Raw genomic sequence first — 12,091 nt, forward strand, 5'->3', positions numbered from 1 at the left:
GGAGATGACTGATTTTTAGCTGCATTGGGAACTCCTTATATGGTTATGGCTGAGTCATAGTGACATGAGCGTGATGATGTGGTCCGCCTGCAGGCCCGCCCCCCCATCCCATTAGCCAATTTTGATATAAAAGATTAATATGTTTTCATAATAATAATAAAAAAGGAACGTTTTCTGCCCGAAAGCAACGTTATACGTCATTTATCCTATCACCAACACTTCATCACATTTACATTCATCATAGGTGGCCATACCAGCCAGAGTAATTGCTTTTAATTATTTTTTCTCCTTCTTGTAAATGGATTCCCTTTAATTGCTCTGAAATTGAATCAGGCTGGGGGTGGCAGCTCACAAAGCTGTTTCTTTTATTGGAGATAAAGTTTTATGTGACGAAAAACAAGACACTTCATTTATTTACTTGTTTGGTGCCAGAGGGTCTGTAATGTATCAGGTGGAACGTGAGATTGTGAGAGAGAGGGAGCGATATGCCGTAAAAATAGTTTATTAAAACCTTATGCGTGAGGAAGCTGTGGGTATATCTGGAGCCGTGGTGTGAATTTGTCGCTATTGGGTGGAAACCTTGCATGTCCAAAAAACTTTTATTATTCTAAAATCATTTTTTAGAATTGTGAAAATCGCCGATCTACGAGCTCACAATGCAACGCGCTGTGAGCTCGTAGATCCGCTATTTTCACAACTTTTAGTGCGACACTCTTGTATGATGAAGTAGGCGCATTAATTTACGAAAAAACTTAAAAAGTTGATATATGGAGATACAAGGTTTCTGCCCGGCAGCAACTAAAATGGTGTCAGTGCCAGTGATGAGAGTCTGTACAGTAGATCTGTTTTTTTCACTACTTGTGTGCAACACAAAAAAAACATGAAAAGTTTAAATATGGAGATACGAGGTTTCAGCCCGACAACAGCGAATTGCTTGTGTGTGTGTGTGTGTGTGTGTGTGTGTGTGTGTGTGTGTGTGTGTGTGTGTGTGTGTGTGTGTGTGTGTGTGCGTGTGCTGGTGACGGAGTGGCTCTCTCTGTGCCGATGGAGAGAAGAGAAGCCTTCCTCTCTGAGTCATGTCAGTCAGCTGATTGGCAGATTGTCTTTGTGTGATGTCATTTGTTTTCGTTGGTCACGCTGGCTGCTCTGCTCTCTGTCTCTCTCTCTCTCTCTCTCTCTCTCTCTCTCCCCCTCTCTCTCTCTCAACACAACAACGCCTTGCATTTGTCACTCCTTTTGTTAGAAGCTTCAAAGATAGGACTGGGTCGTTCCTGTCTGCACTAATGAATGATAGCCTAGTACTGTCTTTACACATATCTGGATGACAGACAAACAGACAGACAGTTCTGTATGGATTATAATGTCCTTTATGTGGTGCCTTAATAACTGATGTGGTCATCAAAATGTTATGAACTCAGACACGGGTCTCCTCTCTCTCTCTCCACCCACAGACACCAGCTTGTGAACTTTTGACACTGTGACAGAGCTCTCAGTGCAACAGGCAGGCAGCCCCCACCCTCTGGAACCCTCTGTCCCCCACCACAGAGATTCACAACGCCTCAACACCACCAGTGGACACATAATTGTAAGTCAGCCCTGGAAAAGCATCTGTTCACCAAAGATTTTTGGCTGCTAGTTGTGTTTTGTTTGTCTAGTCTGCTTGCTTGTTTGTTTGTTACTGTTCCTTGTATTGTGCTCTTGGGTCTCTGGAAAAGCGCTATATAAATGCAGTGGTAACTAAGTACATTTACTCAAGTACTTTACTTAAGTACAATGTTGAGGTATTTTTGACTTTACTGGAGTATTTGAAAACTTTAGTGACTTTATAGATTTGGATTATATTATTACAAAACATACATTCCGGCCATTTGAAAATAGCAGATCTACAAGCTCTCAATGCGTCGCATCGCGACGCATTGAGAGCTTGTAGTTTTATATACATTTGAAAACTCGAAATGGGACATTCTGCATAATGAGTACTTTTACTTTTGGTACTTTAAGTACATTTTGATACAAATACTTTTGTACTTTTACTCAAGTACATTTTGAATTCTGGATTTTTCTACTTGAAACAGAGTATTTCTATATTTCAGTATTGATGTTTTTACTTAACTCCACCACTGCTTTTCCTTTTATTGTGGCCTTGGGTCTCTTGAAAGGGTGCTATAAATGTAACCACTTGAACCTCAGCATCCATATTCTGTTGTATTCTTTGTGCTATTGTGTTGAGCGGTGTGTTGGCTATTTTTTGGCAAAGGGATTTGGTGTAGAGGGAAGAAAAGAGCGCTCCAAGAACAGTGCAAACTCAGGTCAGGTTTTACTAAGTATAGAGGGATTCTGTATATCGATTCATTCTCTTTTGTGTCGTTGCCAATTCCACTACATGGAATGATTTCTGAGGTTGTTTTTCTCGTTCAGGTTAAACTACAGCATGATAAAAAACATGGCAGGCTGCATAAGGAAGACCTTATAGTACACCGTGATGTACTATAACACAGCCACAGCTAATACAATCAATAAAGTGTTAGATTACGTTTGACAATACTGTTGACTAACACTTGCTTTGCTTTGCTAATTATTTAGGGGCCAACAAGTTGAGTTGAACCCACTGATCTTGCCATAGGGTCAAGTGGTTGAGTTAACATTGATGTTTGCAGTGTAGTCAGTGAAGCCTTCTTGGTGAAAGAGCACATACAGTGAAGAGGCCATTTCAAAGACTCAGGAAGTGGGATCTCATAGGAAGACGTGCCCCGTAAACTTAAATCAACAGGATATGGCTGATTCACAGTGTACTGTACAGTCTTCTGTAACCAAACGTAACATTTCGGGACTACGATGTTTTCTCAGTGACCGGGCATTCTTGCTCTTCCTCTCTCCCTCCGCTTCCTCCTCTGGCAACCTGTTCTCTCTCTCTCCCTCTCCTCCTTTGTGCTTTTACTTTTAAAATGTTGAATATAGGCCTTTAACCCATTAAGACCTGGATCTGCATCTGTTGTCCTGCATATGTTGTCAATTTTTGATTTGAGCTAAAAAAGGCATTATTTTACACTTTGGCTATTCAAAAATCGTGAAAATGTGTGCAAATCTTTAAATATTTATTATTTTAAAGCAAACATTTTTTATCTCAAATCTGCTTCTGGGGGTCCCTGGAACAAACTATTTCGCGATGGGCGTCGGCGGCCAAATACACATCTTTTTGGGGGTCCTTGACATGAAAAAGTTTGAGCACCACTGATATAGAAACATACGTTTTTCAGAATACTGTTGGGATTTAGAAGACATTTCTAGAATTTGGCTTCAGGTCTTAATGCGTTAAAAAAAAAACGTGAGTATTTCTACATTGTGGAATTGCCAAGTTTACTTATTCGGAGAAAAACATCTGAGTACTTCATGGAGACGAGTTGAAGTGGATCAAGCGCTCCGCATCCGCCTCTGTAAAGGTATCACTCCAGTGATCTGTGATCAAGGCATGCATGTGAGTAAATACTGTAATCTAATCATCATAACCTCCCCTCCCCCCCTTCCCCTCGTTCCAGGAAACGGTCATGTAAACATACAGTAAATAGCACGCTGTATGATCCTCTGACATGTAACCCAAAACCCCTTTCCGAGGGCCTTTTCACTGCTTTCTGTAGGTCAAATGGATCAGATTAGCAGCGCTGGCTGTCTGGCTGGCTGCATGGCGGCAGACCAACGGACAGAGCCCAACATTTGGATGTTACTAGAAACAAGCCGTTGATGATGGAAAAAGCTGTTTATCCCTCTACACCCCCCTGGGTTTTGTTGTATATGGGTGGAACATGAACTTTGCCGTGTTAAGTTCACTCTGAGCAACATTGAAGAAAGGGAATTTGCAGCCGATCTACAAGCTCCCAACGCGTCGCATTGCGACACGATATGACCGATGTACATAGAGTCGAAGGGGTTAAATGATTTTGATGCTTTATTAACTCATTTCGCTGGTGACCCCCCCCCCAAGGACCCCTGGGGGACCCCAGCCCCCACTGTGAGAACCCACTGACCCCAGAGCAATGCCTTGATTCCGGTTCAGCTAATACATTACATACAGTACATACGTATGTCCTGCCATGGTGCTTCATCTGAAACAGGACGTGGCGACTCAGCATAATAATGTCAGCCGTCCAGAGTCTGCTTAATGCAGTGACATTGGTGACACTATTGATTTTTCTATTCATAAAACCTGCTGAGCCAGGAGACCGTTACTCATCATTAAATCATTATGGATAAAGGACAACTCATGAAGGATAAGGATATTTTTTATTGAATATAAAATGAGCAATATATTTATTATGGTTTGGCAATTAATTGGATCTGTTGTTAGGTACTCTGATAAAGCGCATCTCCCAACCGTACATAAACTGCAGATCCAAAACGACAGGTGGTAGCTGGGGTGGTGGAGGGTGAGCAGCAATTTTTTTAGCAAGACAGCTGTGGTGAGAGCAGCAGCAGCATGAGCAGCAGCAAAAGCAAGCAGGCATGAGTAGTGCAAACTTTCAGTTTAAATAGAGCGGTCTGAGAATGAAATGATTGTGTGATTGGACGAGTGGACGTGAACATTGAGCTGAGGCTGCCCAATGGTCGGCCGTCAACAACTGCACTGAGTTTCCTGACAGAACTTGCTCTGCTCTGCGCATGTCTGTACCAAGCACGACCCACATGTTTTTTTGGTGCATTTCTTTCCTTGAGGGGGTTCCAAAAGGATCCTTGGTGGTCTGTAACTCTGAGAATTATGGGGGTCTTTGAAATTAAAAGTTTGAAAACTACTCTCATATTAATCTCTCAAGACAGATTCTGCCAACAGTACAGTCTGTCAGCACCACCACTGCCCAAAACATGTAATGTCGTTGTTAGTAGGAATAAACACATACGCACCCGACAGGAAGTGGAGTAAGAAAGGGGAGGAGCCAAACCAAGTTCCTGTTTCTAACTAATGGGTTGCTCTCAGATTGCTCTCATAGATACATCATAGGTGACCGACGTTACAGGCGGGCCACATGCCGTCTGAGATCCACATTGGAACCATGCCATTCCCATATGGATCCTAAGATCAACATGATTTTAAACCTAACTGATTGGTTAGTGAGGGGGGGGGGTCACAAAACTCCATCCATCAAACATGATTTATCGAAGCTACAATTTGGGAAATTGGATGGACTAACGCGTTTCACAACTGTAATGGAGATATCTTGAAAGCGCCATCATCTAAAATGCCACAACATCATTAACATTAGCCAAATGTGCCCAGTGAACCGGAGCAACCGCTTAATCACATTTCACAGTATTTGCCACTTCGCAGTTCATCATCATCATGAAGTGAAACACAGCAGTTAACTTGATTCCATTACATCGTTCGTCTCCATTAGTGGTTTGGAACACCATTCACCTCTCTTTCTCTAAATATGTGTGTGCCTATACTACAGATAGGTCTTCCTGGTGGGTCTGTCTTATATGTTCGTTGTCCACACGATTGTTTAAGGCAGTGGTTCTCAATCTGCTCTGGATCAGGACCCACTTGTTTTTTGGGCTGCCGTGTGAAGTGGTTATAGATGGGTGCGTGGGTTGAGTGCATTTTCAGGCCATGTTTATTTTAATGATCAGGAAAAAAAAATACCATTACATTTTTTTTACATAATTTGTTTTATACTGATGTTATCATTAAAACTATAGTGTTTTGCCAGTTATTCAGGGGGCCCACTTGCAATACCCTCACGGCCCACCAGCGGTTCCCGGGCCACAGGTTGAGAACCACTGATTTCAAGCTCAACTTGTGTGTGTGTGTGTGTGTGTGTGTGTGTGTGTGTGTGTGTGTGTGTGTGTGTGTGTGTGTGTGTGTGTGTGTGTGTGTGTGTGTGTGTGTGTGTGTGTGTGTGTGTGTGCGCGTGCGTGCGTGCGCGCTTGTGTCAGTTTTGGGGCGTGTGTGTGTGTCAGTTTTGGGGCGTGTGTGTGCACGCTGCTGTCAGAGACTCACATACTACCTGTCAGAGGGATTACTGGTGTGGATCATTGGCGCGCGCGGTAAACAAAAGATCCACGCGCCTCTCTGAAGACAGGAGATAAGAACACAGCAGGGTGGAGGAGGAGGGGGGAGGAGGCGCAGAGGTGGGGAGGGAGAGAGCCCACGGATCATATGGGGCCAAGCTTATACTGACATGTGGCAGATTTCACTCGACAGCCTAAAATGCTGGTTTTGGTATATCGGCGAGTATATGCCATCTATGCCGATCCAATACCACGTCATTTATCACGTGATATTTCATTTACAGTCATATTTTGATTGCTTCAGTTGATGTCGTTGATATTTTACTAACTTGGAGCTGCACTTTAACTATTAATGGAATTTTGATGTATTCCTAGATCAGTGGTTCTCAAACGTTTTAATTTCAAGGACCCCCAGAAATGGCACAAATGGAACCAAATGGTTCCATTTGTACCATCTCAGAGTTGCAGACCTGTATAAGGGTCCATTTGGAACCCCCTCAAGGAACCCAGATGGTCCCTGGACCCCACTTTGAGAACCACTGTACCTAGATTTGTTAAAATTACACACTGGTATCGGATGATCGGTACTCGACTGATACGCAAGTTATGGGTATCGTAATCGGTATCAGAAAGGGAAAATTGGTATCGGTACATCTCGACTTATCTGTGTCATCCGCTTTCTGTCGAGCAGAGAGCACGGACCCTTCCGTGCGCTATACGCAGCGGAGGAGGATGGCTTATTTTCCATTCAGGCTGTCCGCCTGCAGTGTGCATGTCATGCAAGGATGAACAAACACACTGGCACGCTGCGCCGCGGCACAGGCATGCAATTACTTGTGTTGTCACCCACGCAGCTTTTTATTTTTTTCATGGAGTGATTCAAGCAGCGAGCTTATGTAGCGTTCAAGAATGCTCTCTCCGGAAATCCAGGAAACAAACAAAAAAATGCTCAGACACTGACACTAAACACCTACAATTGCATTTTGTTTGGACCATGATGGTGCATTAATGCAGTAACTTTGAGAGCGTACAAATGGAACCAAATTGTTTCATGCTGGTGTCACCCATCCAAAAATAGCTGATCTACAAGCCCACTATGCGTCGCGCTGCGATGCGTTGTGAGCTTGTAGATCTGCTATTTTTAGGAGCACGACGTGATGTGCAGCCAAGAATAAATCAGGCATTAGTGGCGTGACCCTGGCATATGTTCTGAGTGTAGATTTAGGGCAATAACAAAACACACTAAACACCTACAATTGCACGTTGTTGTTGGGCCAGTGCGTTAATGCAGTAACTCTGAGAGCTTACAAATGGAACCAAACGCGGGTCCATTTGGTTGCATTTGTCCTCTCAGAGTTACAGACCTGTCCATTTGCAACCCCTCCTCGAGGACCCCTGAGGGTCCCCTGAACCCCACTTTGAGATCCAGTGCATTAATCGACCGTCCTTAATCGGTTACTGGTTGAATTCAAAGAGAATCCATGTTTGTCAGGACAAGAACACTGTTGCCTTGGCAGGTAGACAAAGGCAGCAGTTTGGGCTACACAGAAGTATGATTCTATAACAGGATTTTGGATCATTAAACCCAATTTATACTTATTAGTTTTATGCTGGTGTCACCCACCCAAAAAATAGCTGATCTACAAGCTCACAACGCATCGCGCTGCGATGCGTTGTGAGCTTGTAGATCAGCTATTTTTAGGAGCACGACGCAATGCGCAACCAAGAATAAATCAGGCATTAGTGGCATGACCCTGACATATTTTCTGAGTGCAGATTGACATTAAAGGCAATAACAACAACAGACCAGAGGATCACGCCATAGGGCTCTCTCAAAGGGTCAGGAAAAACGTGGCGGCTTAAAGAATGTCATTAATACCATGTCTGGATTATGAAAATCCCGAGGCCGGGGCCGGTCGCCCCAGCCCGGCCCCCCCGGGCGCTCCAGGGTTTGCAGATTACCGCTGTTCCAGCCGCCAGGAAAAAGTACAGAGACAATGAAGATTTTTGTTCTCCGTCAGAACTGACAGTACCGCTACGCTGTAACAATGGAAGCACTCAGTTCCAACCATGGGGTCAGGAGGGATTAGACAAGAGAGACGGCCCCTGGCAGCCCACGGAGTGTGAGTCCAACGATTCCCCACACAATCCCCCCAGAATCAGACAGGATTTGGCTTAGATTCTGACATCACAAGGGCTCCCAATTAGCCCATTACCGTTGGGGTTCGTCGTCGGATGAAACGGGCTGACGTTCTCACACTGGTTAACGTTTACAGTGATACTGCAATCGCGACGGTAAGAAAGAAATCCTGGTCGCTGTGTGATTTTAAATTTCCGATAACGAAACGTATGGCAATCTCTCTCTTTCTCTCTCTCTCAAACAAGTTTAAATATGTGTGTGCGTACTGCTGATATACTTCTATCTATCGGTATCACAACACATACAATTGGATCGGTCAAAATCCCGGTCGCCGTGATTCAATTTACGATAACGTAAACATACGACGACATTTCCCTACGTTGGATAAGTATTAACCAGATACTGTATCTCTTTATTGCATCCAACACAGGCCAAGGAGAGCTCCTAGGCATTCTGTGTGTAGGGTTTATCTGGTCTACATCAATGATAAATTAACTGAACTGAAAACAACGTGTTATCAACCACTTTGTATTTTCAACACTATACCTGCAAGATATATTTACGGTAAATAGAGTTGGGAGAGTTGGGAGAACTGAACCAAGCACAAAACAGAGTGTATAAGCCAGTGGTTTTCAACCAGCGGTCCGGGGACCACCTGTGGTCCTTGAGGGGGTTCCAGGTGGTCCCCAGCTAAATGATGGAGAGTTGCTAACCAAATGGATTTTTAACTCTTGAGAGCCTAAAATGAAACCAAATGGACCCTTACGGGTCCATTTGGTTTCATTTTTACGCTCTCAAGAGTTAAATTATTGCTAAGCATCTGCATTACTTGATTAAATAATCGTTATTTTGATCAAAGTTTGCCTGTTGTCTCTCCTATGGTACCAACATCAATACAGCATGGAATTGTGGACAAAATCGTATCCAATGACAACAAAAAATTCAAAGTTTTGGGTCTGAGAGGCTAAATCTCATCAACGGTGGTTCCGTGGCTCAAAGGCCGGATTAATAATGGACCTTGATATGAAAATGGTTGAAAAACACTGGTATAAGCCTATACTGTTTGCAATGATGATTACCTGAAACCTGCTAGCAAATAGAATGCTTCCTCACATACAGTATGTGTACTTGCTGCATGAGAGCGAATGACAGCCAGCCTCTTGCTATCTCAGTACGCTTAGACGACTCCAGGGCATGTTTATCTGGAAAGACTCATTTCCTGCAGCTTATGCTCACATCAGGCAAGCCCTCCAATCATCTCACGCTTCATTCCTAATGACAGTGAACAAGGGCTGTGGGGCTTGTGTGCATCCAATACCCATACGTTAAACAATAGGAGCTCTGCCAACCTTTAGACACATCCCTGCATGATGGATGATCCGAAAATAATCCCCGGGTATACTCTCTCAGACACAATCATGTTCCTATTATAAGATCATCTGTCTTCTGTCTTTTCAAGATCTAGGATCATTATTGCCACAGCTAAGGATTGATTCATTGATTGAATACTTTATTCGACAGACAGTGACAGTCTACCTTATGTGGATTTATGTGGACATTTTGCACCTTAATCCCATGTACAACGCACTGACTGTTTTTGGAGACTTGAGTTCATGGATATGTTTTTGTTTTTTTTCTCGCATTCCTAAACCAATAATTTGATGACCAGCGGACCGGTAGGAGATACAAAGGAGACTCTTTGTGTCTCCTACCGGAACCGCTGCCGGTCATCAAATTATTGGCTTAGGAATGCAACAAAAACTCCATGGGGTGACCAATCGATAGGAAAAAAAGTCATTTTGGGGGTGAAATATCCCTTTAACTAACGTCCATAGTATATCATGCAGAGTATACATCTGCTGCTATGCTCACGCACCTTATACTGTATCTTATCTCAGGTACTATGTGTAAATATGTAGATCATTTGTTTGTTTTCTTTGATTTCCCCCTTGCCCCCCTCCCCTTCTTCTTCTTCTTCCCTTTCTTTTTTTTCTATGTAAATAACAACACGATGGGAACTATGCACAAAAACAATTTTCACCCACTTCTTTACCTCTGTAAACCTGTGATGTGACAATAAAGCTGATACAGAAATGTAAACAGTGTGTACAGTCAAACGTTTAAGGCTAAAAGTATAAGGAGATTATGTTTTTTCTTGTATGTCTGTAAACATAGTGTGTGGATAAGAGTCATATTTTCTACCCTAAGGCAGCCATAATGAAGAAATGATTGAGCCAGTTGTTGATGATGCTGAGTAATGCTGACACAAGCCTTTAGTGTTAATGCCTAGAGATCAACAGTTCTGAGTAATGAGGGCAGCTGACACAGATATTTTGAATTCTCAAACCCAACCTTTTCTGGTATCAGGGTCAGGGCCCCCTTGAAAATCTCGAAAAGCGTTCGCGGCTCACCCAGATTTAACCACTTAACCTAATCTATTAATTGTAATAGCTGCAGCTGCATTTCTTACTGACCTGCCATACACTGTATATCTACACTGCAACCTGAACTGGAAAACCAACGACAAAATCAGCCTATAGGGTTTCACGCCCTTTAAAACCATGTACACCCTACATACTTTGACCGGTGTCCCTCAGGGCTCTACACTAGGTCAGATCCTTTTTTCCCCTGTACACCAAATCACCAAATCCGAAAATAGCTGATGATCTACAAGCTCACAAGTTTGTATATCTGCAATTTTTTAATAGTATAAAATAATAGCTAAATGACATAATCCGGGAACACAGTATGCGTTCCCGGATTGAATGGGTTAAGTTCCTATTTATCTGTATAGGAATTAAACATTCTTTCCCCCACATGTTGGTAGTGGCCACTATATGCTTACTCCATTTTGAGGCCTCATGTCAAGTGGTATAATAGTAGACTGACCATGCAAGAGAAATGTGCACGGTCCTGTCTGCATAGCACAGCATCACAGGATATGATACATTATGACATCATGTCCAGAGTCAGCAAGGTCTGGCCACAAAAGCAAAAAATAAAAGAAAATCAAGGAAAGTCCCTTACAATTATATACCAGTGATTCTCAACCCGGCAAAACACTACGGTTTTAGTGATAATATAACATTAAGTCATATCCCCCCCCCATATCTTCTTTCGTTTCTTTCTCTTTCAGGAAATTATCAAAACGATGAAACTTGTTGCACAAAAATTGACATTTATGTTAGTTCCGTTGATTCCTAAGCCAATAATCAAATTATTGGCTTAGGAATGCGACAAAAACAAAACATTATCCATGAATTCAAGTGTCCATGGGGTGACTAATCGAAAAAAAAAGTCATTTTGGGGGTGAACTATCCCCCAAAATGAATATCCCCCAGAAGTGATCAGATGGGTGGGCCGCGAACACTTTCGAGATGTTCAAGTCGGCCCCTGATGCAGAAAAGGTTGAGAATCACTGATGTATAAAATGCCACAACCGTGCATGCATATACAGTATGCTGAAGATGAAAATGAGCTGCAGCCTTATAGCAGATGAGAATGGCACAGAGCAGAGGAATACACTTCAAAAGAAGGGATTTGCAATCATAAATCTGGTACCAGAGCATGTAGCAAAATGTCATCTTCCCTTCTCTTCATAACAGAGGATGTGAAAACACACAGACGGAACTAAACCTTTCTGGTCGACCTGTTCTCAGTTCCTACCAAAGCCTTTTCCCAGCAAGGACCAGCAGAATAAAACAAAGCAGGTTATGTTTTCAAAGGGATCAGAGGATTCCTTAATAATGTAGACTAGTCAACCACTATATACACTATAAGCCTTAATATTAAGTTTAATAATGTCTTTGTTGACTTACAGGCAAATTAGACTGTTGGTAATTCACACCGCAACCACTTAAAACGGTATTGTCTCGTCGCAAATATTTTGGTCTGAACCAGGCTTTTAGAAGATACCAGATACTGAGAGTCTGTCTGTAACATCACCAGCCA

General features: G+C 42.8%; 1 protein-coding gene across 4 annotated transcripts in view; it reads left to right on the top strand.

Annotated features, from left to right (window-relative positions):
* Positions 1-12,091, top strand: part of ptprea (protein tyrosine phosphatase receptor type Ea) — a 130,554-nt gene that overhangs the window by 34,192 nt on the left and 84,271 nt on the right. For all 4 annotated transcript variants that reach the window (XM_084079259.1, XM_084079260.1, XM_084079261.1 and 1 more), the window contains exon 2: positions 1,452-1,585. The gene's annotated coding sequence lies outside the window, so the exon portion shown is untranslated. The remainder of the gene's footprint in view (positions 1-1,451; positions 1,586-12,091) is intronic.

Source organism: Gymnoscopelus microlampas, assembly GCF_963454915.1.
Source record: "Gymnoscopelus microlampas genome assembly, chromosome: 14".
NCBI classification, from domain to species: domain Eukaryota; kingdom Metazoa; phylum Chordata; class Actinopteri; order Myctophiformes; family Myctophidae; genus Gymnoscopelus; species Gymnoscopelus microlampas.